At 38.6% G+C, this 23,343-nt stretch overlaps 1 long non-coding RNA gene across 1 annotated transcript in view; it reads left to right on the top strand.

Annotated features, from left to right (window-relative positions):
• The window catches only part of LOC137034739 (uncharacterized), a 49,676-nt gene that overhangs the window by 4,531 nt on the left and 21,802 nt on the right, over positions 1-23,343 (top strand). Inside the window, exon 2 of the long non-coding RNA XR_010896973.1 lies at positions 11,213-11,302. This is a non-coding gene — a long non-coding RNA (uncharacterized lncRNA). The remainder of the gene's footprint in view (positions 1-11,212; positions 11,303-23,343) is intronic.

Below are 23,343 nucleotides of genomic sequence, written 5' to 3'. Positions count from 1 at the left end.
TGACCTTCTCTGGCTGGTCCATATTTTGGTACTGGAAGCCCGTCCCCCCGCTAACCCCCTCCGCCCCCCCACTCCTCGAGATGTGGCCCTGTTCCCTCTCTCAGACCGCTGGCAGCAGCAACACAATCCTCCTCTCGTCTCTCTCATAGCAGCTCTCAGGGATCTGTGGCATTACCGATCTCCTCCGTGCACGGACAACCTGCCACCACTCGGCCAAAAATAAGAGAGAGATCTCTCCATTCAGTGCCGAAACAAACGCGATGTTATTTCCGAGTGCACTTTTTTTCCTCTGGAATCGGATTTTTCCTTTGTATAATCTCGCTGCTGGTTCCGTGGGATATCTATCGCTGCTGCCACGATTTAATAGAGCCAAAGGAGCCTTTTGTGAGATTGGGAGGTAATTTGCAATGCAAATGATGGCCTGTGCGAGGATGACTGCTTCTTATTCGACAGGCTCCCTCACTCCAACTCTCATATTGTTTTAACGTTAACTGCTCCGATGTCAAATGGATTATAGCTTCCGTTTTGATCCTCATTACCCTGTGAAGAAACTGTCATTTATTTTTGTTGCGAGCATACCTACTTTTAAGAACTACAAATGACAATTGTGAAGTCCCGTGCCTATTTTTGTTGTGTTTTAGCAACTTCTCCACTTGGATTTATTCTTACACGAGACACGGAGGTATCCGGGGATTACTGTTGTGGAATTGGAAGCGAGTTGTTATCTTTGGTTATCTAGCTGTATGAGTATGTTGCACTTCATAAAGCTAGATAACCGAAAGTAAAAACTGCCTCCTGGCTCATCGAAAACTCTGGATGCCTAATGACACGAAGATACATTTACAAAAAAAAAAAGAAATTGTATTATATTATAGCTATGTGTCAGTACCTTTTGAGAGCTAATAGCTTCACACAATGTGAGACAAGAATCTGAGTGTTTTATTTTATTTTTAAGGCTTCATTTAATATTATGTTGCTTTGAAAAGTAGGCTATTTTCTATACTTATCGCTCGCGCGCAAAGATGCAAACCAAAAAAAAAACAGCTTCATTTTCCCCTAAGGGAGTAATGTTTTACGAAACTGAATAAATTAATAGACGTTAAGAGATTAAATTAATAATATTCGAGTTTATATGATCTCACCAATTTATTGAAAACTGACACGTGAAGAGAGAGGAACCCACGTGCTCACTATTTATTTCAGCTCGGTCGCCTTTGGCCAGGAAACGGCGCTGGCATCCCAAACAGAAATAATTAGGACATATAGAGAGAGCTGACAAAAATGAAAAGGGGTGGGCACATGGGGAGCGAGGGGGTCGGTCCTCCTTAATTGATTCCGTTAAACGGAGCGCAGTAGATGTGAACGACTGGACGCTCCCATTCCCACGCTCGAGGGCAAGTGGCAATGCCACGGCCCTATCCAGAATATGACAGACAGCGCCGGCGGGCTGGGGGGGCTGGGGGCGACATGGGTCATGAAAAGATGTCAAGTGCACCCGACTCATCTGCATCCCTTTAGAAAGTGGCGACCGTTCCCAGCCTCAGCAGACGCGGGCCCCAAAGCAGGAACAGTAGCCTAACGGCTGTGAATATCTCACAGGCAATGATAGCTATAGCCTACGCTGCTTCTGCTGAGGTGAATAAGTGTGGGAATAAGGCGTGTGTATGTAAAAGAAGTGGCGTATTGAGCTTGAAGTTTTGAAGCATAGCTTTGCTGCAGCTCTGTCTTTTAGACCGCGTTAAAACATGACATCACCACCATTGTCCTCAAAGCGCTTGTATTTGAACTTGGCAAGTGTGAGATTTTTTTTTTTTTTTTTCTCTCTCTCGTCTGGCTTAACGCCCTCTCATTATACTGTATTTATTCTTTGCAACAGATTTTTAATATAGGTCTACTCTATTATGAATTTATCCAGGGTATAAAAACAGCCTATTTTTAGTGGCCTAATGCAAGTTAGTTGAAGATTTAAATTAGACATTTTTATAGGCCTAACACTGACTAAATTAGTGAACCTTAACACATTCTTTCTTATGATCTTTTCAGTAACATTGTTAAACATTTTACACAGTGGAATTGTAATGTTTATTAAAAAGGTTGATCTAAGAAATAGCCTATAGCTTTAAAGACATTTTAATCAGTGTCATTGTTTTAATATTTAGCCCATTATAAAATAAAGATATACATGCATTAAAATATATTGCTTTTATTATTATTATTATTATTATTATTATATTTGTAGTTTAGTTTTTCAAAAGTATGATGTTACAGATACATATATTGGATAAGATATAAATGTGCAAAAAATATATAGGCCTATTGGAAGGGGGGAAATATATCTTTGTTTAAATGCCTGACAGTAGTTTTTTTTTTATTTTATTTTTTTTATCATAGGCTCTTGTCTGTGAATATCTGTAATAACAGGGCCTTATGTGTTAGCAAAAAAAAAGATAACATGATATTGACAGGCAATTACTAGAATCCACTGTGAAAATGCATCGTCACCTTGCCTTTTTGAGTTCTCAAATTTCCACAAAAGACAACAATGGTGTGTTAAAAACAAGCCTGCTTTTTTATCCACTTGTCATGCTAAATTAATTTGACATATTCTCCTGTTTATTTTGGGTTTGTTTGAAGTTTAAGTCATTTTAGCATCGCACAAATCCATAGACTGTTTTTAGCATACCAGTCAAACTCATCATAATCCCTCTTATGATAATGTTATGTGTCCTCTCGTTTTACATATCCAGCGCTTGCTTTGTATGCGCCAGGACTTGACAGTCAATCTATTCAAAATGTCTGCATTGCAATTTAATGTGTGGTGTAGAAAGGTTGAATGTCATGCTGAATGTTTGCAAATCATTTTTGAGATCACTTCTTTCATTACAGCTATACACGCTTTGAGTGATAGAAATGGGCCATGCTTTTTTTTTTTTTTCAAGAATGATACTAAAGAGAAGACAGCGCTACATGCTATAAGGCAGCGCTTTAAATTATAACGTATAAAATAAATTTGATATTTTTTTTATTTATTTTTTTATTTTTTTGTGAGGATTTACTGCTAGATATAAAATATAATCTTTTTTTTTTTTATGGAAATGAACAAAAACACAAAAGTGTACTCGCTCAGAGCTTCAACTAAATATTCAGCATGTTTACATGATTTAGGACCTAGACTGAGGTGAACTCCAAGGTTCCTTTTGAATATTAATTTTTATGTAGTAGGCTGGCTGCCTGCAGCTCTATGAATGAGCCGTTTGCTATTGTGTGTGTGTGTGTGTGTGTGTGTATGTCTTAGACAGTGGAGGCATATTGCTGTCTTGTAATTGGCTGAATACTATAACCATGGCGACCATGGCAGCTTATCAGTATTCATTGGGCAAGCAATCTTCATATTTTTGGCTACTCCACATCCTCCGCCTGTTCTCAGTCGCAAACTGCAGCGCTTCTACACAGTTGTCTTTAATACTGTGCTCACTGAACTGTTAGCATTTGGTGAATTGACATGGTTTGTCATTTCTGTTTATTTCCTTGAGGACATTTTGTTGTCCTCGAATTTAAAATATACTTAATCACTGGATGCTTAGCCTGTTTAGTCTTTGTCTTGTGTTCTCAGTTCCATGCTTAGTTGATTGTTACAAGCATCATATAGCCTACGCTCTTTCTTCACTTTGAAAAAGCATTTTGAGGGAAAGTAATTGTAGATGCAAATGTAAATAGCATCTTTAACTAGACATATTCAACCACAGTGCATGGGGCAAAACATTTAAGAAGAAACTGAATTTGATTTATTTTTATAATAGTGTGAGATAGATAGATAGATAGATAGATAGATAGATAGATAGATAGATAGATAGATAGATAGATAGATAGATAGATAGATAGATAGATAGATCTCATTTGATGAGAAAGTTAATTTTTAAGCTCCTGAGTTCAGATGAGACAATTAAGTCACACAAATTTTAGACATCATTCATCATTTACTCAGTCCCACAATTAATATTCTTGTTTGATACATAAAGTGCCATTTAGTTATGCACATGCAGCATATTGATACTTTTTAGTGTTGTAACGGGACAAGTGAGACCTCTCTATGCTTTCTCACCAACATCCCACTGATTTAGCGATTCTAGATTCACTAAGCTTTCGTGTTCAAGTGTAAGTTTACTTCCTACAAACTAAATGAATAATGTGCTGAGATGTTAAACAAGCAGATACATGTTGGCACAGAACATCCTGTAGACCCGCCCCTTCTCGACCAGGTCACATGTACAATGTTGTTCCCGCTGGTTGGAGTCGCTGTGGCAACAAGCAGTGATCTCACATGCGTATGATGGCAATGTGCAAAAGCAGGACAGGTTCCATATATGTGTGTGTTTGTGTGTATTAGTAAGTGGAGGATTCTTCCACTTGAGTGTACTTGTGTGTGTACTCGTGTACTCGTGTGTGTGTGTGTGTGTGTGTGTGTGTGTGTGTGTGTGTGTGTGTGTGTGTGTGTGTGTGTGTGTGTGTGTGTGTGTGTGTGTGTGTGTGTGTGTGTGTGTGTGTGTGTGTGTGTGTGTTTGTGGAACTGTGATGGTATTAAGAAGCCACTCGAATGTATGTGTGCATGTTTGTTTGCAATCAGATTTGCTATGGTATTTGTGTGTAATTGTGTATATAACTCTTTCAAGGTTGCAGCAACAATCTGGTATCTCAGGAACAAATCTTGATTTATCAGAGTTAATGCACAGCTCATTGACATCTCAAAGCCAGATCTAGTGCCAAAATGTTAATTAAAATAGAACAACCCCGCAGCATGATTTATGGAGCAAATTTACCTCAATGTCAAGATTTAGAAACAGTACAGTGATTGGGAAAAAAGTCTAAATGTTTTCTTTTAATGTTATATAACCCCTAGTAACATGAGTAATTGTATAGGTTAAAGTTTCACTATTCAGCACCACATTTAGTAGTTTAATCTTGACATCAAAACCAGTTCAGTGTAAGTATAATTATTGATTTGATCTGATGTTTTTGTCCTGTCATTATGTATTATATTTCATGTAGTATGTTTTCCCATAATGTGTGTAATTGTAAATATTCCATTGCATGATAATGACAGTTATAAAATGGTACAAGATTGGGTAATATTATTTTTACTCTAATCCAGAAGCATTCTGTGCAATAACAGCGCTGTGACACTGTATGCGTTTGCGGTTTGACTGAGCATGTCTGTTGTCTGCTGAATTTAGATTATGCAAATTCTTAGAGCTATAAATAAGTCAATAACTGCATCTCAAATAGCCGTCAAAACTATCAGATGAAAGAGCTTAAATGATGCATGTGACAAGTTTGACAATATTATTTACAAAAAAATAGATATGATTTAAAGCTCACATTGCTCTATAATAATAATTTTTACTATATAGTACATTTTTAAGCTTTAATTTAAAATAATATATTGAAAGGAATGTATTGTGATGTTAGGAATCTTTCAGGAGTGAATAATGCCATTAAAATACAGCTTATAGCTGGTTTGTGTGCAGAAAAACCATTAGCACTTTGACCGTATGAATCAGTTCAGATTAAGTGAGTATAATTAGGGTTGTACCGCCTCATTTCTCAGAAAATCTGAGCAGAGATATTTTGTGCGTGTGGCTAAAAACAGGTTACAATCCAAAAACAGCATTTGTCATACGTGCCAGTAATGTTGCACAGTGATGTGCTGCACGTTAGCATACTTACATTTGAATCCCTTGATTCTATGCAAATTTTATGCATGCGGACTCATGCATATATGCGGAAGCTCCAGAATCTCTGCTTAATATCCTTATTAGTGACGTGGGAATTAAAAATTTATCATGCAGTTGGGGTAGGCGAAGGGTGCCCCACAATCTTCCCAGAATCGCATTGCAGACTCTGGGTAGGGAGGAGGTGGGCTGGGCTCCGTCAGCGCAGTAGCATTTCCTTCAAGGTGCCACCATCTTAAAGAATTTAGCAGTGGTGAGCATGCGAAAAGGATAGACCTAAAATGTCCGCTGGCACGCTCTTGATTACAAGACCACCTCGCATGTTCCAATAAGGTGTCACCGCGTTCGCATAATCACGCTCGCCAATTATGAAATTAGGTAGCGTCGCTGGCACCACGCATCTCAAGAAACCCATTTGCATGCATAAACCCGCCCCATTATTGTCAGCTACATGCGAATTGCTTGTGGCAAGCCTTGTACTTATCCGGCACAACACATGCGCCATATTCCAACACAGCATGGAATCCTTTGCATTTATTCATCTTTAGCCGTGTGCGATTAGAAAATTCTGGATTAATATTTATTTGCTACTCTACGTGGAATTGTGGCCCTTGGCTAAGGTAAAAAAGAAGGCCAATTCATGTGCATTTAACACATTTTGACACGTTTCAATATGATTGTGTTGAATGTGATTACATTTAATAACCATCTCAATTACTGTAAAAAGGTCATCATATAAAATTGCATCCCTTTGACATTACATGAGATTACAGTTTTTAATCATCAAATTAACATTAAAATGCCCTTTTGGCAATTTTAACAAAGATTTCAATAGAGATGCTGTGGTAACATTTGTGCAGCAGTGTTGTGCCTGGTTGCTTGCTGTCTTTAAAAGGAGTCACTCAGAGGAATAGCTATTCCTCACTCGGGCTCCACTCCATTCCACTGTCTTAATTATTTCAAAGGTGGCTGTCTGGAATGGAACTCGCTATATGACACTTCCATTTGCATTACCTTTCATCTCCGCGCGTCCTCTTGGCACTGCCGAAGCAGGAGTGCTAGAAATGACTCTTAATGCTTACCTCTTTGTATATCACCCCCATACAGATGCACAAAAACATATAGAACGCGGGCATAGGAGCCTCGCATGATGCCGCATGCGTGTTACACCTGCAAATATATTCAAACTGAAATTAGATATAGGTTTTCTTAGAGAATCAACCTGCCACCGGGGGTAAAATAAATACTAATAATTGAAGGCCAAGCTAAGAAGTAGTTGTACGCTCATTCTCATGTTGAAATGTGCTACGTGCATCCATCAGCAGGACTGACATCGGTTGTCATAGAGTGATGGGCTTCTTTAGAATCCTGTGAATTCAGTGTGGAGGAAAGCATCAAAAAGACATGATATTATAGTGCAGAGTGGCAGTGAGGCATTCTCATTGAGAACGGACAGTTACATGAATCATACCACCTTGGTCCTGTGTTATCCTGGTTCGGATGGAGTTACTGCATGACTTCTACAGATGGTGACCAGCAGGGATGTTATAATGAGATGGCATCGGTGAAGATCCGTTTCATGTGCATTTGTTGCTGTCAGTTAGATATTTGTGCATGTGTATATATTATACTCCCGCACACACGTTTGTTGCAAGTATCGCGTGCACTTTTATCTGCACGGAGACGAAAGGTCTGTGCAAATGTCCTCTTGAGCCTGTCATGTAGACTACCGTCACCCGGTATATCTGAGAAGTGTTAATTAGCGTGAAAGTGGGCAACAGAGGTGTCACCAAAACTCCCTCCCTCTCGCACCCACCCACCCACACACACACTTATACCTGATGTGTGCAACCTACCTCCACCTCAACCCCCCTGCTACCAGACCGCCGTTATGAGAACCGGCCGAATGTAATTAAATTCCTGCATGTTTTAGACTCAGCCTGTCAGTGGTTAATGGGAGGAAACGAGAGTATCTCCTGCACTAAACGTGTTGAGAAATGAGATAAGAAAGCATAAAGGTTGGTGGCGTAGACGGAAAGGACACCAATATAGACAATAGGCTACAATCATTCCCATAGTCCCAACCGTTTTGTGCCACATAGCTAAACAAAGCATTATCCACAGCTGGACTGATGTTTTTTTTTTTTTTGGTTTTGGTTCAATTGAAATGTCATTTGAGACTCTAAGGCCCTGTTTCCACCTGGTATTAAACTGCGTTTCAAATTCATCTCCTGTGACTACTTCTGTTCGGATTTCCTCGAGACACTCCCCTCTTATTTCGTCACACTCTACATCATTTTTGCAGGAGTGCCGATTGCGGCACACGAATAGGATTGACTTGTTCTTGTTACACAGATTACGAGTGATGGGGGGGGGAAATGACTGAAAAGGATAAAGAAAGCAGCTACGATTTCGACCATAACCTGCGTGTTTTGGTACAATGAAGTAAAGTTTGAATGACTTTGGTGTTATTTCTCACAACAAGTCCCACAATGCTCTGTCCTTTTTTGTTGTTGTTTTTGTTTTTGTTAAGCTGTTCAAACGCATTCGATCACATTAACATCTACACTATGAAAGCAGTCCGGTTGATTGTGATTTCATCGAAATCACATCGGAAGTGGCTGAAAGTGGACAGGCTTAAAACATTTTAGCCCCTGTTTACACCTATATTTAGCATTGTCCACTTGTGATTGGATTGACTAAAATGCATCTTAATGCCTAAAACATCTAGATTGTCATTGTAAAATAACAAAAATATCCTGAGTTATTCCCCGTAGACGTTTTTATAACCAAAAACGAGAGTGGTTGTGGACTGTGGCGTAGACTGTGTTTGTGAACGCTCATGTGCATGATCGTTCCTAAGTGTTTTTGTTTGTAGCTGGTCATGATCCGTAAGGTATACGGCTATGAGTGTGTGCGTGTGTTTTTGAGAGAGAGAGAGCTCTTGCTTCTCAGCCATCAGATGTGATGCAGACTGTCAGCCGGGGAATCATACCTGGCTCCATGCTAGAGCAGTCGGCCTTCATATATAGTCCAGTAGCCACTGATTGTCAGGACTGAGGTGTTGGCAGAGGGATCCAGTGAGTGCAGACGCTGAGGGTGTGGAGAGAAGGGGTGGGGGATGGGGACGTCTCAAACACTGCCAACATCAAGCGCTAAAATGGACCTTGGTTTCGCCGTACTGCAGGCAATACAAGCACATAGAGACTCTTAGCTTTTTAGCATAGCTGCTCCTCATAATAATTGCTATGTGCTTTCTAGAAGCAGAAGGTGTTCGTTTTCAAAATGCTTTGAGTAGCATCAGTTTGTGTTGTTCAATATATATATATATAATATATATTACAGTAACTTACCTTTGCATAGAATGTGCTATTATGTGATAATTTTGAAGCTTGCATTTTGTTATTGTGTATGGAAACCTTAAATTATAACTTTAATTTGGGGATCTAAGAGATAACATGTAACAAAATGCTGTCATATATTTTATTGTATTGTCTTTTTTTTTAAATAAATTTCTATTTTCTAATTGGATTTTGTTTGTTTTTTTCTGTCTTTTTTACATTTGCTTTCAGCACAGAAGCTCTCAAGACTGACTCATAGAATATAATATCCAATCAGTCAGCTATTAATCATGTGATTGAACCATGAGATATTGTATTTGCTCATATTTTTTTTAATTTATATTTCTTTTAATTCTATAATTAACATCTTGTAAGTCCTCAAATGGTTTATGACGTGAGAAGGGTGCAAAAAGTCTTTATTACTTATGTGATAATAAACATCTTTTAAGTCTTGTAAAGGCCTATAAAAGTCTCAAAAACCTCTATGTTACTCATAGGTACCAACAGAAAATGTAATAAAATATTATTAGCCCGTGTGAAAACAAATGCATGGCTGCATTGTGTAGCAGCAGTGACTAAGTCAAAAGCTCAAGCCATACGAACACAGAGGCTTAATAAAAGCTGACAGCTGTCACTCTGCCTCTGACATGTGTCAGGAGAGGACTACCTTTATATGGACATGGCCCTACACCAGTCTTTGAGAGTTTCTGAAGATAACACACTGCACAGGTTTACAAAAAAAAAAAAAAAAAAAAAAAAGCTTTTTTGAAACCTATATGGTTCCGGGGAGTCTTCCTTAATGTGCTGTAGTAAAAGAAAAAAACAGTCTTTTAACTGAGTTAAACTATAATCTCTCAGGTTAAGGAATCCGTGGAAAAAAACATGCACATTTCATAATACAATTTCATTAAATTTACAGCTAATGACATAAAAATACTCACATTTGGCTCGAAAAGATGCAGCCCTCCAGCAGTAGATGTAGCTGAGGTGTTATTTTGCATATTTATGTCTTGCTGCACATATCAAGAAACCATTAAAAAGCTTCATATTGAGCTTTCAACATCTGCAAACTACAGTTGTTTAAACACAAATATGTATATATGCTTAAATATGTGCAAAGATAAATATGATTTTATGCTCTGGATCAGTGCGACAGTGGAGCAGAGCTGTGCGTGTGTGTGTGTGTGTGTGTGTGTGTGTGTGTGTGTGTGTGTGTGTGTGTGTGTGTGACTCTAGGGAATGCATAGCTGCAGAGATCTCGGGCTCTGCTGGCCAGAGACATACTTTGAGGTGACAGTCATGCAGCCTCTGCCAGTATTCTCCTATACACAGGGATGGTTTGAAACAGAAAAAGTCATTTCATCTGAAAAGTCACCATGGTGAAACCCCCTCTAGGTAGCTGCAATGCTGGTTACACCAGCTGCAGTAACTCATGAGCAGACTGTCTTTTTGGACATCCGGAGATCATATCCTATACAGCTGTGGAGGGCAGTAAACTTGATTTCATCCTGACTTTAACTCTGTTGTCCTTCATCATTTAAACATTTAAATGAACACATATTTGCATATGCCATAGACAGCTACATCACAGGACTGCACTGACACACACACACACACACACACACACACATTGGGGGTTTCCATGTTTTATGGGGACGTTCCATAGATATAATGTGTTTTATATTGTACAAACTGTATATTCTATCCCCTAACCCTAAACACAGCCCTCACAGAAAACTTTCTGAATTTTTACCAAAAAATATCACTTAGTATTTTTATAAGCTTTTCCCCATGGGGACAAAATAAAAATGTCCCCACAAGGTCAAAAATTACTCGTAATACTCTCCTTGTGGGGACATTTGGTCTCCTTACGAGGACCACACACACTCACACAACTATTCTGTAGCAATTCTCTCACACAAACTCCACAACATATTTCCAAGTTGTATAATGCTCTTTTGTGCATCCAATTTGACACTCGTTGTTTGTTTGTTTGTTTTGTCTGATTTTTTTCAGTGAACCATTTGGGATAAATAAAAGTTAAAGACCTGCAGTTTGCACATAAAATCATTAAATATACCAGAGTGTAAAACTAACCTGTTTTGAGTTAGTCAAGATTTCCTTCTTTCCTTTGTGTTGCAGGGTTGAAGAAAAATGTGACCATTACGTACCCAATGGAAGTGAGCAGGAGGGAACTGGCATCAATGTTATGAAATGTTAAACCAGCATGAGGTGAGTTCTCAGATTAATCAATACAAATTTGGCTGTATCATAGCCCATAATTATATTTGTACAATTCTCAGTGGTATTTTATCTGACAGATTTATGTAGTTGCAACACAGCATGCTGGCCTCAAGAAGTCTTGATTCTCATCATTTCTGTCAGAACAAACAGTGCTTAATAAGCACATAAACATTAAGATATAAACACTTTTTTCGTTCCAGTCTTTTTCATTACATTATAATATGTCTCCCTGCTGAAAGACCAGCATAAACCAGCATAAATTCGACGTTAGTCCAAGCTGGTTTATGCTAGTTAGAGGCGGTATAATGCTGGTCTAGCTGGTGGACCTGCGTAGTCATGCCGTTCTCAAGCCAAACTGAGCTGGTTTAGCTTCCCATGCTGGTGATGACTAGCAAACCAGCAACCAGCATCCCATGCTGGTACCAGCATTCAAAACATACCTTATGGTGACCAGCAATGCTGGATTTTTTAGCAGTGTTCACAGCCAGCCACTATATATTTTAACATTTCACTTTATAAACTCTGAATTTGCATACATGGAAAGCTGACTTGCAAAGTTTGCAGATATAAGAAAAACGGCAGGAAAAAAAAGCAGTCAGTGCTAGCATGCATGCTATCAGTACTCTATACCTGTATATCAGCAGCACACAGGCAATGCCCGGCTGTTTTATGCATACTCTGTGGCGCCTCCTCTCTTGTGCCTTGCTGTGGTGTGATTAGCGTTGGCCCTGAGGAGCTAATGAAGTCTGGCGCCTGCGTTTGCATGATTACAGTTGGCTGCGGCACAAAGCGAAGAGCCCGCAAGGACAATAGATGTCAGTTTACAGCATGCCAGCCCATGCTTCAGCTGTGTATCAAACGTCCTGTATCACTGTGTTTTATGTGACATGTTTGAATGCATATGGTGTCGTAAAATTAAATCTGCTTTGGACGCTATTCAAGTGCATTTCACTATAACCGGATATAGTGTGTGAACTGAAAATATACATCCATGCATGTCATTGAATGATTTAGGTCTTATAAATAACAAATATTTTACATTTGAAAAGTGTTTAATATTTAATATATATAAAATGTAATATTTTATTCAACAATCCCTCCACAATTTACAGCTCTCAATTCCTTATATAATTATTTTTTTAGATTTTTTTTTTTTTTTTTTTTTGGTCTCATTTTCAAAAAGCTAGTTAGCCTTTCGTGACAACAGATGATGAAGCATTTTTGCATTCATTAAATATACAAGCATCTTCAAGCGGAGCACATAACAGCGACGTGCAATGTGGTTGTAAACCGCATCCTCCTTTCCCTCTCAGAACAAAGAATATGCGCATGGTAATGCCATGCAAATGTATGCAGATTTCAAGCAGCAAGGGGGAGGAGTTGAGAGGGGAGGCATAGAAAAGCTGTAGTCTAGTTTCACTGCAAATACACTGAATGTTTACATATATATATTCTCAGGGCACGTTGTTTTAAGAATGTCTCCGGAATGCCAGATTTGAGGTTAAAAGACACTAAAAAATCATGCATATTAATTTAAATCCTTTGCATAAACACTCACCTCTTTTTATTCAATCTACATTTCTTCTACTGCGCCCACACCCACGAGAGGATCAGCTTTATCACCTGAGAGTTGTTCTTAACTATAAGTTTTGCTCATTGCTACCTTCTTTATCACCTCCTTCAGCATTTCTGACTGTATTGTCCTTTTTGTTCACCACAATGCTTTAGAAATGATGATATAATGTATCATTTTTCAGATGCAGATTATTCAGATTATTAATAAATAAATAATTTCTCCCCTTTAAAATCTAGGTAGTGGAATTTCAAAATGCTTTTTTTCAGCATGTTAAAATATTGGGTTAAAAAGAAAAATAATGAGGTCTGTGCTTCAGCTTGATCAGAATTTATGATATTTTATAAGTGTCTCAATGGCTTTTCATTATTCCAAAAGAGATATATTGCAAATATAACAGCCCCTCCCCATTAACAGTCTGAAAATGGGACTTGATGATAGTCACAGCTGATTACATTTTGTATGAAGCTGCATAATAAGTAAACACTCGCATGACAGTAATAACACTTTAGCTGCTCATCGCCAATAGCAAATATAGCATTCAAAATGAAATAATTCTTTCTTTCTTTCTTTCTTTCTTTCTTTCTTTCTTTCTTTCTTTCTTTCTTTCTTTCTTTCTTTCTTTCTTTCTTTCTTTCTTTCTTTCTTTCTTTCTTTCTTTCTTTCTTTCTTTCTTTCTTTCTTTCTGTCTTTCTGTCTTTCTTTCTGTCTTTCTCTCTCTCTCTTTCTAGGTTATTGCGTACATTGTTTAGATGTGCGGCAGCCTAAACTGGGCATTATTTGCAAGGCATCTGTGGAGCATTAATACAATTTCCAAACGTGTGTGAGTGGGTGTGGTTGTCCTTATGCATGTGTTTGCCACTTCTTCCATTTCCGAAAAAGATCAGTGATTTGTGTGCACCAGCACATGAAAGGCCGTTAAAATAATGCCCATCCCCAGACAGGAGACACAATACTGCGTTAGTCTGTGGCACACACACGTCTGGGCCTCTCCTCAGACACAATATGGCGAATGGAGAGAGAGAATGAGGAGGGGGGGTGTGAAGGCACAGACAGACACTCAGAATAATGCATAATGATGTTAACATTCCTGCATGTCTAATAGAGCAGGACCCAGCCACAGAGAGATGCACCAAGTCAGACAAGCACATGTGTGTGTGAGCGTGGATGTGTGTGTCCATGCACTCAGCATCCTGAGATACATTAATTTGGACTCTTTATGCACGGATGTGTTTGAATCTTTTCTTTGAGGTTATGACAGCGAACGCCGGCCCAGCGGCTTCAAGCCGTTGCACCTCTTAGAAACACACTTTCACATGTACGTCATGTGCGAGGATGCAAATAGTTGCAGATTTTTTTTTTTTTTTTAACACACTCAAAATGCTTTTGCAATATTTTGCTATTTTGTACTATAGCTATGCTTTAGTGGAGATTTATTGTGTCTAAGAAATGGAAAAGAAAGTGTGTGTGTGTGTGTGTGTGTGTGTGCAGGAAGGGTCGCAATGACAGTATGGCTCCGTCCAGCATGCACATGCACATATATGAAAAAATAAATCCAAGCGGCCACAAAGCAACTCTCCTTCCCCATTTCAATACGCTCTCTTTCTCTGACATGGGCGGCTGTATCATTTTAATTGGGAGCTTAGACTGAGGTGAGATTGTCCCGTTTCTATTTATTTCATTTTGTTAACCTCACATCAGGCAGAACCGTGCCAATGGGACCATCTGAATTGGATATGAAAATAGACAGGAAGCATTTGTCGAGGGAGAGAAAGAGTGAGAGAGAGAGACAGCCGTCGTCTCCGGAGGAAGGCGGGCGAGGACGGAAAAGCTCATTTTCTGTGGCCACCCCGTGCCGTCTGCATTGCAGATCGGTGAAAATCCTGGCGAATATGATGGCGAGGCTCGGGAGAGGGTTTATGTTATCTGTGCCTTTGGTACGCTTTGTTTTTTTTTTCTTTTTTTCTTTCCTTCCATATTTTTTTTCCTCTGTGGTCGCCATAAAATGTCAAGTTAATTTCCTGGGTGGTGTGAGCGACGCCTCACCATGCGTCGTGTGTGTGACATGATGTGTGTGTGGTAGCTTGTGGGGGAAGAGGTTTGTAAGGAGGAGCTCGTGCAATGTGCCACATTACATGCAGGTGTATGTGTGTGTGTTTTGCTCAAATTTTGTTACTATATACAGTATGTGTGTGGGGGTGGGGGAGTATCAATTTCTGTTTCAGTGTGTGCGCGCGTGTAAATTAGCCGTCGCTGCTACACTGCGTTAGTGGGAGTTCCAGCACCTCATTTGAATGCGACACAATGTGAAGGATTATAGGTTGATGATTTTCCAAGAGGATTCAGACCTGAACCGTATTATAGGGTTCACAAACGTCTCTCAGCAAAATTAAACTCCCACACCTGAATAAAACCAGTCTGTCTGAGAGTGTGTGTGATTGAGATATATGTGTATATAGCGCATATTTGTGTAGTCATATGTGGCCGTTTCCTAATATATATTTATTTAAGTGCACTGCAGCGAACAGTAATTTCCTGGCAATATTATATTGCTTACTTTGAGAAATAAAGTAGTTTTTTTTTTTTTTTTTTTTTTTTATATACATGTTTTCATGTAAAATGCTTGCTTGAAGACTTCAACTGAAGTAGATGTGTGATGAATAGGTGAGGAAAGCCAGTGATTTGACAACTAAAAGTATAGTGAACACACAATCCATTTTCACTGGATTCACGTGGTTTTAGGTAAAAGGCTGCAAGGATGTTTATTAGTGTGGAATTTGTCTATCATTTTGGTGTGTGGTGTGTGAATGTAACTGTATATGCATTGTATATGTTTTTTTCTCTCTTGAGACTCACTCTGTCACACAAATGGTTTCAAAATTGTGCGATTTCCATACAGAACGGCCTTGGTGTACAGAGCACAAGCACTCTGACATATCTTCACGATCCATTAAGAAGTCTCCTCTTGTTCTTGTTCTAGTGGTGTTGTTCATATCCATGATAACGTATGACCACAGCCAAGACGCGTTGATCTGGGAATTCAAATGCGTGAATGTGCGGTGTAGGAGTGTGTATGTAAGAACGTATTCTGATAGACCTGAAAAATGTTGAAATGTGGAGGAAGGGATTAGGCATTTGTCACTCTCGCTTATGCTGATCTGTGCTTCTGCCCTACAAATGTCACATCCCATATGTCGGAAAAATCTCACCAGTCCTGCCTAATTGCACATATTCATGATGGTGCTTTGCATATCAATTGTAGTGGTTTGGGTAGCGGCGTGAGAGAGATATATGATGGTAAACGAGCAATGCAAATGTGCACAGCGACAATGTTAAGGTGGGACCTCCGTGTCTTTCGTAATGGCATTTAATTGCTCTGAATGCAGTTTCAATAAAAACACAATTGCTTTTTAAGAATTATTGTTTTTTTACGACCTTGCAAATTGTAAAAATTGTATTTCATAATAAAATTGACATTAATAATAGTTATTATAATTATTATTAGTAGTATTATTATTAGTAGTAGTAGAAATGATAACGACATTTATTGATTTAATCATTTATTTGCCCCTTTTTTGTATCTTTGCCTCTAAAGCCTTTGAATTTTGCTGATAGAATGTGCAAATCAAGGGATTGAGTGCTCTTACGTAGACAATGAGGCTACAGATATGTGAGGTGTGTGTTTGTGTGTGTGTGATCACGCTACAGATAGGAAAAGAAAACCGTGGATGCTGTAAAAACCAAATGAAAGAGGCAGGAAGCGCAACCGAGAGTCCCTCATATGTAATGGCTGGATGTGAAAGGTAGTTTGAGTTGGGTGTTTAGAGCAGACTTAATCAGGATCCCTCCGATTAATTAACGGACACAGCGAGGACTTTCACTACTGCTTGGGTAAACAGCAGTTGTTCTTGGCCCGAGGTTCCCAAACATGGGGGGAACAATGACGATATTGTCCCTTTACCCCTCATTAGGGGGAGTGTGAGGGGAAACTTGGAGGTGTGTATGTGTGTGTTTGCAATCACTCTCCCATGATCCCATTACTGCTTCCTGGTCCTGGCTCCTATCACATCTTTCGTGCCAGCTGCAGAGAGAGAAAGAGAGCAAGCCTGTCATAGCATCTTCACATCAAAACCTCCTATTGGAGAGGGAAAGAGAGGAAGGGGGATGCGGAGAGGAAACGAAAGAAAAGGCGTGTTGTGTTTGGACTTCATTAGCATAGAGGAAGAGGTGCACAATGGAGGACTTTGCAGCCTTGTTGGTGAGAAGCAATCAATTAACAGGGCCAGACCGACCCTGGCAGAGCATTGTGGGCTCTTTGAATGAAATTTCTCTCTCCCTGATGAATAAATGTTGTCATTTCCCAAAAAAAACTGAATGTGTCACTGCATTCAAATGCTTGATTGGACTCTCAGCAGCAAGTGACAGTGTTTGCCCATTGTGTCTATGTGTGTGAGCGTGTGATAGAGAGCGCTAGAAAGTCCATACATGATTGTCACAAAATATACCTTAGGAAAATATAGCTTAGTGTAAAGGATGTGTATAGAAACACAACGACAGATTTGTATGTGTCATCAACACCCCTTCAGAGCTTGTTTTGTGGTTATTCTCTTTTTTTTCCCCCTCTGTACTCTATTTACTTTATATCAAATATATCTGATACCTGGAATTTCCTCTCCATCTGTGGATTTGTTAAATCATATGTCACATATTAGACGCAGCACACAAGAATGCCCTTGAAATTGTGCAGGCACCCAATGCTCTGTTTCGGCTCCTGGCAGTGATGGCTTTTACAAAATAAAAGTTGCAGAAAGGGAAAGTCTGCAGCAGACAATGACAATTGCATATAAAATTGAAGATCCCACCACCCCACCCCAACAAACACGACCCCATCTGTGATTCTTATTCAACGCTATCCCAGACTCCTCTGATGCTTTTCTCAACCTGGGAAATTGTCCTGATAATGGCTGCAATCTGTATCCAAAAGACAGGGGACAGTTCCCTCTCCAGTAACCTGTGATGACTTCCGTCTGGAATCCCTAATTGAGCAGCATCAGTCAATCCATCAATTTGATGTGAACTTATTTGTAAAAATGATGACTTTACAATTAAATTGTAAAGCTTATATAATATTTGTAAAAAGCTTAAATAATACTTGTTCCACAGTGAACTAGCTTCCCTTCTGCACTAAGAATTGTGCAGTAAATGCATTTCAGTAAGTGAAAACAAAAATTGAAATGTACTATTTGTATGATTGCATTCTAATTTTGACGTTTGATAGTAATACTAAAATGTTATTAATATGATTGATTAACACTTTACAATAAGGTTCATTAACATTAGTTAACTACATAGTTAACATGAACTATTAATGAACTGCTTATACAGCATTTATTAATCTTTGTTAATGTTAATTTCAACATTTACTAATACATTATTAAAATCTTGTTAACATTATAGTTAATGCACTGTGAACTAACATGAACAAACAATGAGCAACTGTATTTTCTAATGTTAACGAAGATTAGTAAATACAGTAACAAATGTATTGCTCATGGTTAGTTCATGTTAGTTAATACATTAACTAATGTTTAACTAATGAACCTTATTGTAAAGTGTTACCGGTTTCATTAATTAACTTTAGTTAAAATGAACTAAGAATGAACAATTCTTCTACACTGTAAGAAAGAATTGTTGGTTTAACTTAAAGTAAGTTACCTGGTTGCCTTAAAATAAAAGTTGATTTAACTAATGAAACAATGTTGTAAAAAAAAAAAATGTTTACAGTGTACAGCATTTATTAATCTTAGTTAATGTTAATTTCAACATTTACTAATACAGTTTGGAAATCAAATGTTGTGTTTGTTAACATTAATTAATGCACTGAACTAACATGAACAAACAATGAACAGCTGTATTTTTATTAACTGATATAAACAAAGATTATAAAAATACTGTAACAAATGTATTGCTAATTGTTGATGTCATTTAATACATTAATTAATGTAAACAAATGAGAGCTTATCGTACAGTGTTACCGTATGATTCTTAATATTGCTCGCATTAATAGTGCAGAAACTGTTTGGATATCAATCAAATATTGCACACATTGAACAAATGAATAACAAAAAAAAAAATGAACACATTTGTCAGCGCTTTTTATTATTTTTTAAATGCGAATATGGTTTATTTATAATGTAGTGTGTGAGTAATGCAGCCTTGTGATTTCTTGCTGATTTGGTCTGCAGCCATCCCTAAATGCTTCAAGAACATCATTTTTGATTGGCTCAGGGTTTACATGCCAAAACAGCATAATGTTCAGCAGGACACAAATCTTCATCTTTGCATTTCTCATTTTCCCCTTCTCACAGACTTCTCGTTTTGAGACATCACAGGCAAATGTTATTTACTGATTTTTATCTAAAGCTTTGTGCAAAACTCATCAGGACAACAAGGACATATTGTAAATTTAAGGCCTTCATTTCAAACCTCTTTATTTTCTCTACATCTTCACATGCAGGTTATTTTCAAATCGAAGACTTGCGGATTTGCCGCAGAGGCATGTGCTGTTAAGCTGATGGTCCCTGCCAACTCGTCCCTCAAATGTCTGTCAAATACCACACACACACATACACACACACCCCTGTATTATCTAAAATGCCAGGTGATTCTTATAACCTCCTTTCTGCACTTGTTCGTAGAACTGTTGTGTTTAAAAAGGAAGCCCAGGTACACTATCGTCCCTTTATTCAATTCAAAATACAGTGTGTGTCCCGCGCCCAGGGTCTTTGTGGCAGTCTCATTTGCATAGACTGTCATTCGCTTGGTTCTCCCTTAATGGCACATTACCGTGGCAACAGCATGTTGTAAGCAAGGGAATAATTAATGACGACCCGGTGACATGGGTACTCGCAACAGAGGCGGGCAGCGGCACTCGGGTGGTATTCTTTAGAAAGCATTAGCCAACATTAGGAAGAAATGCAAGGCACCTTGATGTGTAGAGAGGAACAAAGGGAAATGGAAAGGAAAAAAGCAGATAAATGTGTGGGGATGGATGGATGGGCGTGGGCACAGTCACGTCTGAGGATGTAGGGCTTCCGTATAATCTGAAAGTCAGCGCTGGCAAGAAAAGAAAGATCTGAATACGATTGACACTCTAATAGAGGTGGTTTGTATTGCAGCTAGGGCAATGCACATGCTGTGTGTGTGTGTGTGTGTGTGTGTGTGTGTGTGTGTGTGTGTGTGTGTGTGTGTGTGTGTGTGTGTGTGTGTGTGTGTGTGTGTGTGTGTGTGTGTGTGTGTGTGTGTGTGTGTGTGTGTGCACGCTTGTCTCTCTGTGTTTTGATGGGAGGGTGCTTGAACATGCTCCCAGTTGAAAGTTGAAATCTTCAATATTTAATACAGTGGGAGAGAAAGAGGGTGTGCGTGCGTGTGTGTGCGGGCACGGGTGCGGCTGTAATGATTATTTGTGACAGAAGACTGTGTGTGTGGGATCAGTCAGCTGAATGTAGGGCAATGTCAGAAAGCCTTTCTGCTTTCTGTGGGTGCTGCTGAGAAGTGAAAGGGCGGGGGTGTGTGCAGCCCCTCAATGCAACTGAGGAATACCCCGTGTCAGTGCACTTTTCCCTCATTTTACGGCGGTTGTTATTTGAGAAAATGGCATGTGCTACATGTAATAAAATATGAGATCTCTTGCACTGCTTCAGTGCAACAATCAAAAGTGTTTTACATAAAAATAAGTCAAATGGATTAAAGGGATGGTTCACCCAAAAATAAAAATTGTCATCATTTACTCAACCTCATGTTGTTCCTAACCTGTATGGCTTTCTTTATTCGGTTGAACACGAAAGAAGATATGTTAAAGAATGTGGGTAACCAGACAGTGGATGGCACCCATTGACTTCCATATTTTTCCTATGGAAGGCAGTGGGTGCCATCAACTGGCTGGTTACCCATATTCTTTAACATATCTTCTTTCGTGTTCAACCGAAGATTTGGAACCACTTGAGGGTGAGTAAGTAATTACAAAATTACATTTTTGGTTGAACTATCCTTTTATCAATTGTCTCTCATTCCCATATGTTGCAGTGAATACTTCTAATAGTCTAAATCCAGTCATTTGCGGGGTCCAATATTAAGACTCGCCAAATACAAGTAAAAATTGATTTTAGCAAGTAAGCCTGTGGCTCGTAACTTTATAAAGAACTGCAACATATAATATGGTTTAACTATGTACTATATATGGTTATATACTACTGTTAAAATGTTTGAAGTCAATAAGATTTTAAAAGAAATTAATACTTTTAGTCAGCAGGGATGCATTAAAGGGTTAGTTCACCCAAAAATGAAAATTATGGCATTTATTACTCACCCTCATGTCATTCCAAACCCATAAGTCATTCGTTCATCTTCGGAACACAAATTAAGATATTTTTGATGAAATCCGAGAGGTACTGTATATGACTCGTCCATAGACAGTAATATAATGACCACTTTCAAGGTCCAGAAAGGTAAAAAAGACATTGTTAAAATGTGACTGCAGTGGTTCAACCTTAATATCATGAAGCGATGAGAATACTTTTTGTGCGCAAAAACAAAACAAAAATAACAACTTTATTCAACAGTATATTCTTGCTGTCTATGGATGAGTCATATACCTCTCTGATTTCATCAAAAATATCTTAATTTGTGTTCTGAAGATGAATGAAGGTCTTATGGGTGTGGAACATAGAATTCATAGAATACTATGTTCATAAATCATAGAATTTTCATTTTTGGGTGAACTAAACCTTTAAAAAGTGACTGGTAAAGAATTTAGGCCTATATTGTTACAAAAGATTCAGGAATTAATTACATTTTAATATATAATATAAATATGTAATAATGTATGTAATGCATTGTAATAAATTAATTTATTAGAAATGATGTCAAATGAAGTTCGCATTACCTTACACTTGAACCCTGATATGTATTGTTTCCGTCTAGCCTAACTCTTGTGTTCTTTGTAGTAGCTTATAGGTTCATCAAAGAGCACTTTTACTATCAAGAAACAAAACATTGAAAAATTTCACAAAATGAAGGAAAGTCGTACAGTTTTGGGGTGAACTATCCTTTTAATGAATTGCAATACTGACCCACCAAAATTTTAACTGAATAAAGTTTCACTGAACATACAGTGGAGGTCAAAAATCTGGGAATCAAAATCTAATTTAAACCTGGAAATGAACAGAAAGTAAAACAAACTTTATGAACAGAAATCTTTAATATTCTGCCCTATTTCTAGGTCACTAATCAATTAATTTTAAGAAACTTCTTCACAGATGAACGGTCAAATGTTCTTGCTTCCATTGAAGCTCATGAAGCTCTTTGGATCATTCTCAAATCATGCTGGAAAACATGACCATCAGTAAATGAATCTCAAAAGCTGTTAATGTCATTACAACAACAACAACAACAAAAAACTAAGCAGATGTTCACACAGAATGTGTTGTTGTATTCCACTGAACTGCTTATGCATTCCTATGTTGTAAACATGCTAGACCGTTGCACTCTCACGCTTTTTTAAACGCAACATTACATCCTGTGTGAATGCCTCTTAGACAGTGGTTTTTCAAAACCAGTTCCTGGAGGGACCACTGCCCTACAGTTTAGCTCCAACCCTAATTAAATACACCTGAACCAGCTAATCAAGGTCTTCAGGATTACTAGAAATTTCCAAGCAGGTGAGTTGGAGCTAAACTCTACAGGGCTGTGAGTTTGAGACCACTGCCCTAAGGCATTCTCAAACTCGCAATATACTGTAAGTTTAACAATATATTTTGTGATGAAAGAATGAACAAACAACAATTACAAAATGGAAGCATTTTCATATAGACGTACAGAGGTAACAACTTTTTTTAAAACACATTTCAATCACACCAGGCCCAGGAAACCCGTCCCCCTGGCTCAGTAAACCCCCCTGGTGTCTTGGAGCGAACGGATAACCAGGCATATGAGAAAGTGCTTACATGGGGTCCTGAAATCAGGGGACCATATGCGCAAATGTTCTGTATCATTATGCTGTGCGGCGGTGCACAGGGAGACCACCATAACTTAGTTTGTCGTCCATACAAAGTTTGGGCCAAGCTTGGATGGATTCATTAGACGGCCTTTCTTTGGAGCCAATGAAGCTCAAAAGACCTCCAACAAAGGAGCTAATCACAGACTCTCTCCTCAGCTTTGGCCAGTCTTTCTTTTCACTAGGTCTTAGATCATTTCTCACAGCTAGCTGGCCAGCTAGCTCCAAGCTTGTCTGGACGGACAAACAAAGCTGTGGGATATTTATCCTCTGTGTATATGTACAGCTGTTGTTTCTATAGGACGAGTGAATGTGCACATGTGAATTCGCCCACACACACACACACACACACACATACAGGCGGAACTGCTGCTTTTGTTGGTTTTGTGTCACACACAAACA

The sequence above is a fragment of the Chanodichthys erythropterus genome, chromosome 13, assembly GCF_024489055.1.
Source record: "Chanodichthys erythropterus isolate Z2021 chromosome 13, ASM2448905v1, whole genome shotgun sequence".
Taxonomy (NCBI): domain Eukaryota; kingdom Metazoa; phylum Chordata; class Actinopteri; order Cypriniformes; family Xenocyprididae; genus Chanodichthys; species Chanodichthys erythropterus.
This window is presented reverse-complemented; position numbering and strand designations above follow the sequence as displayed.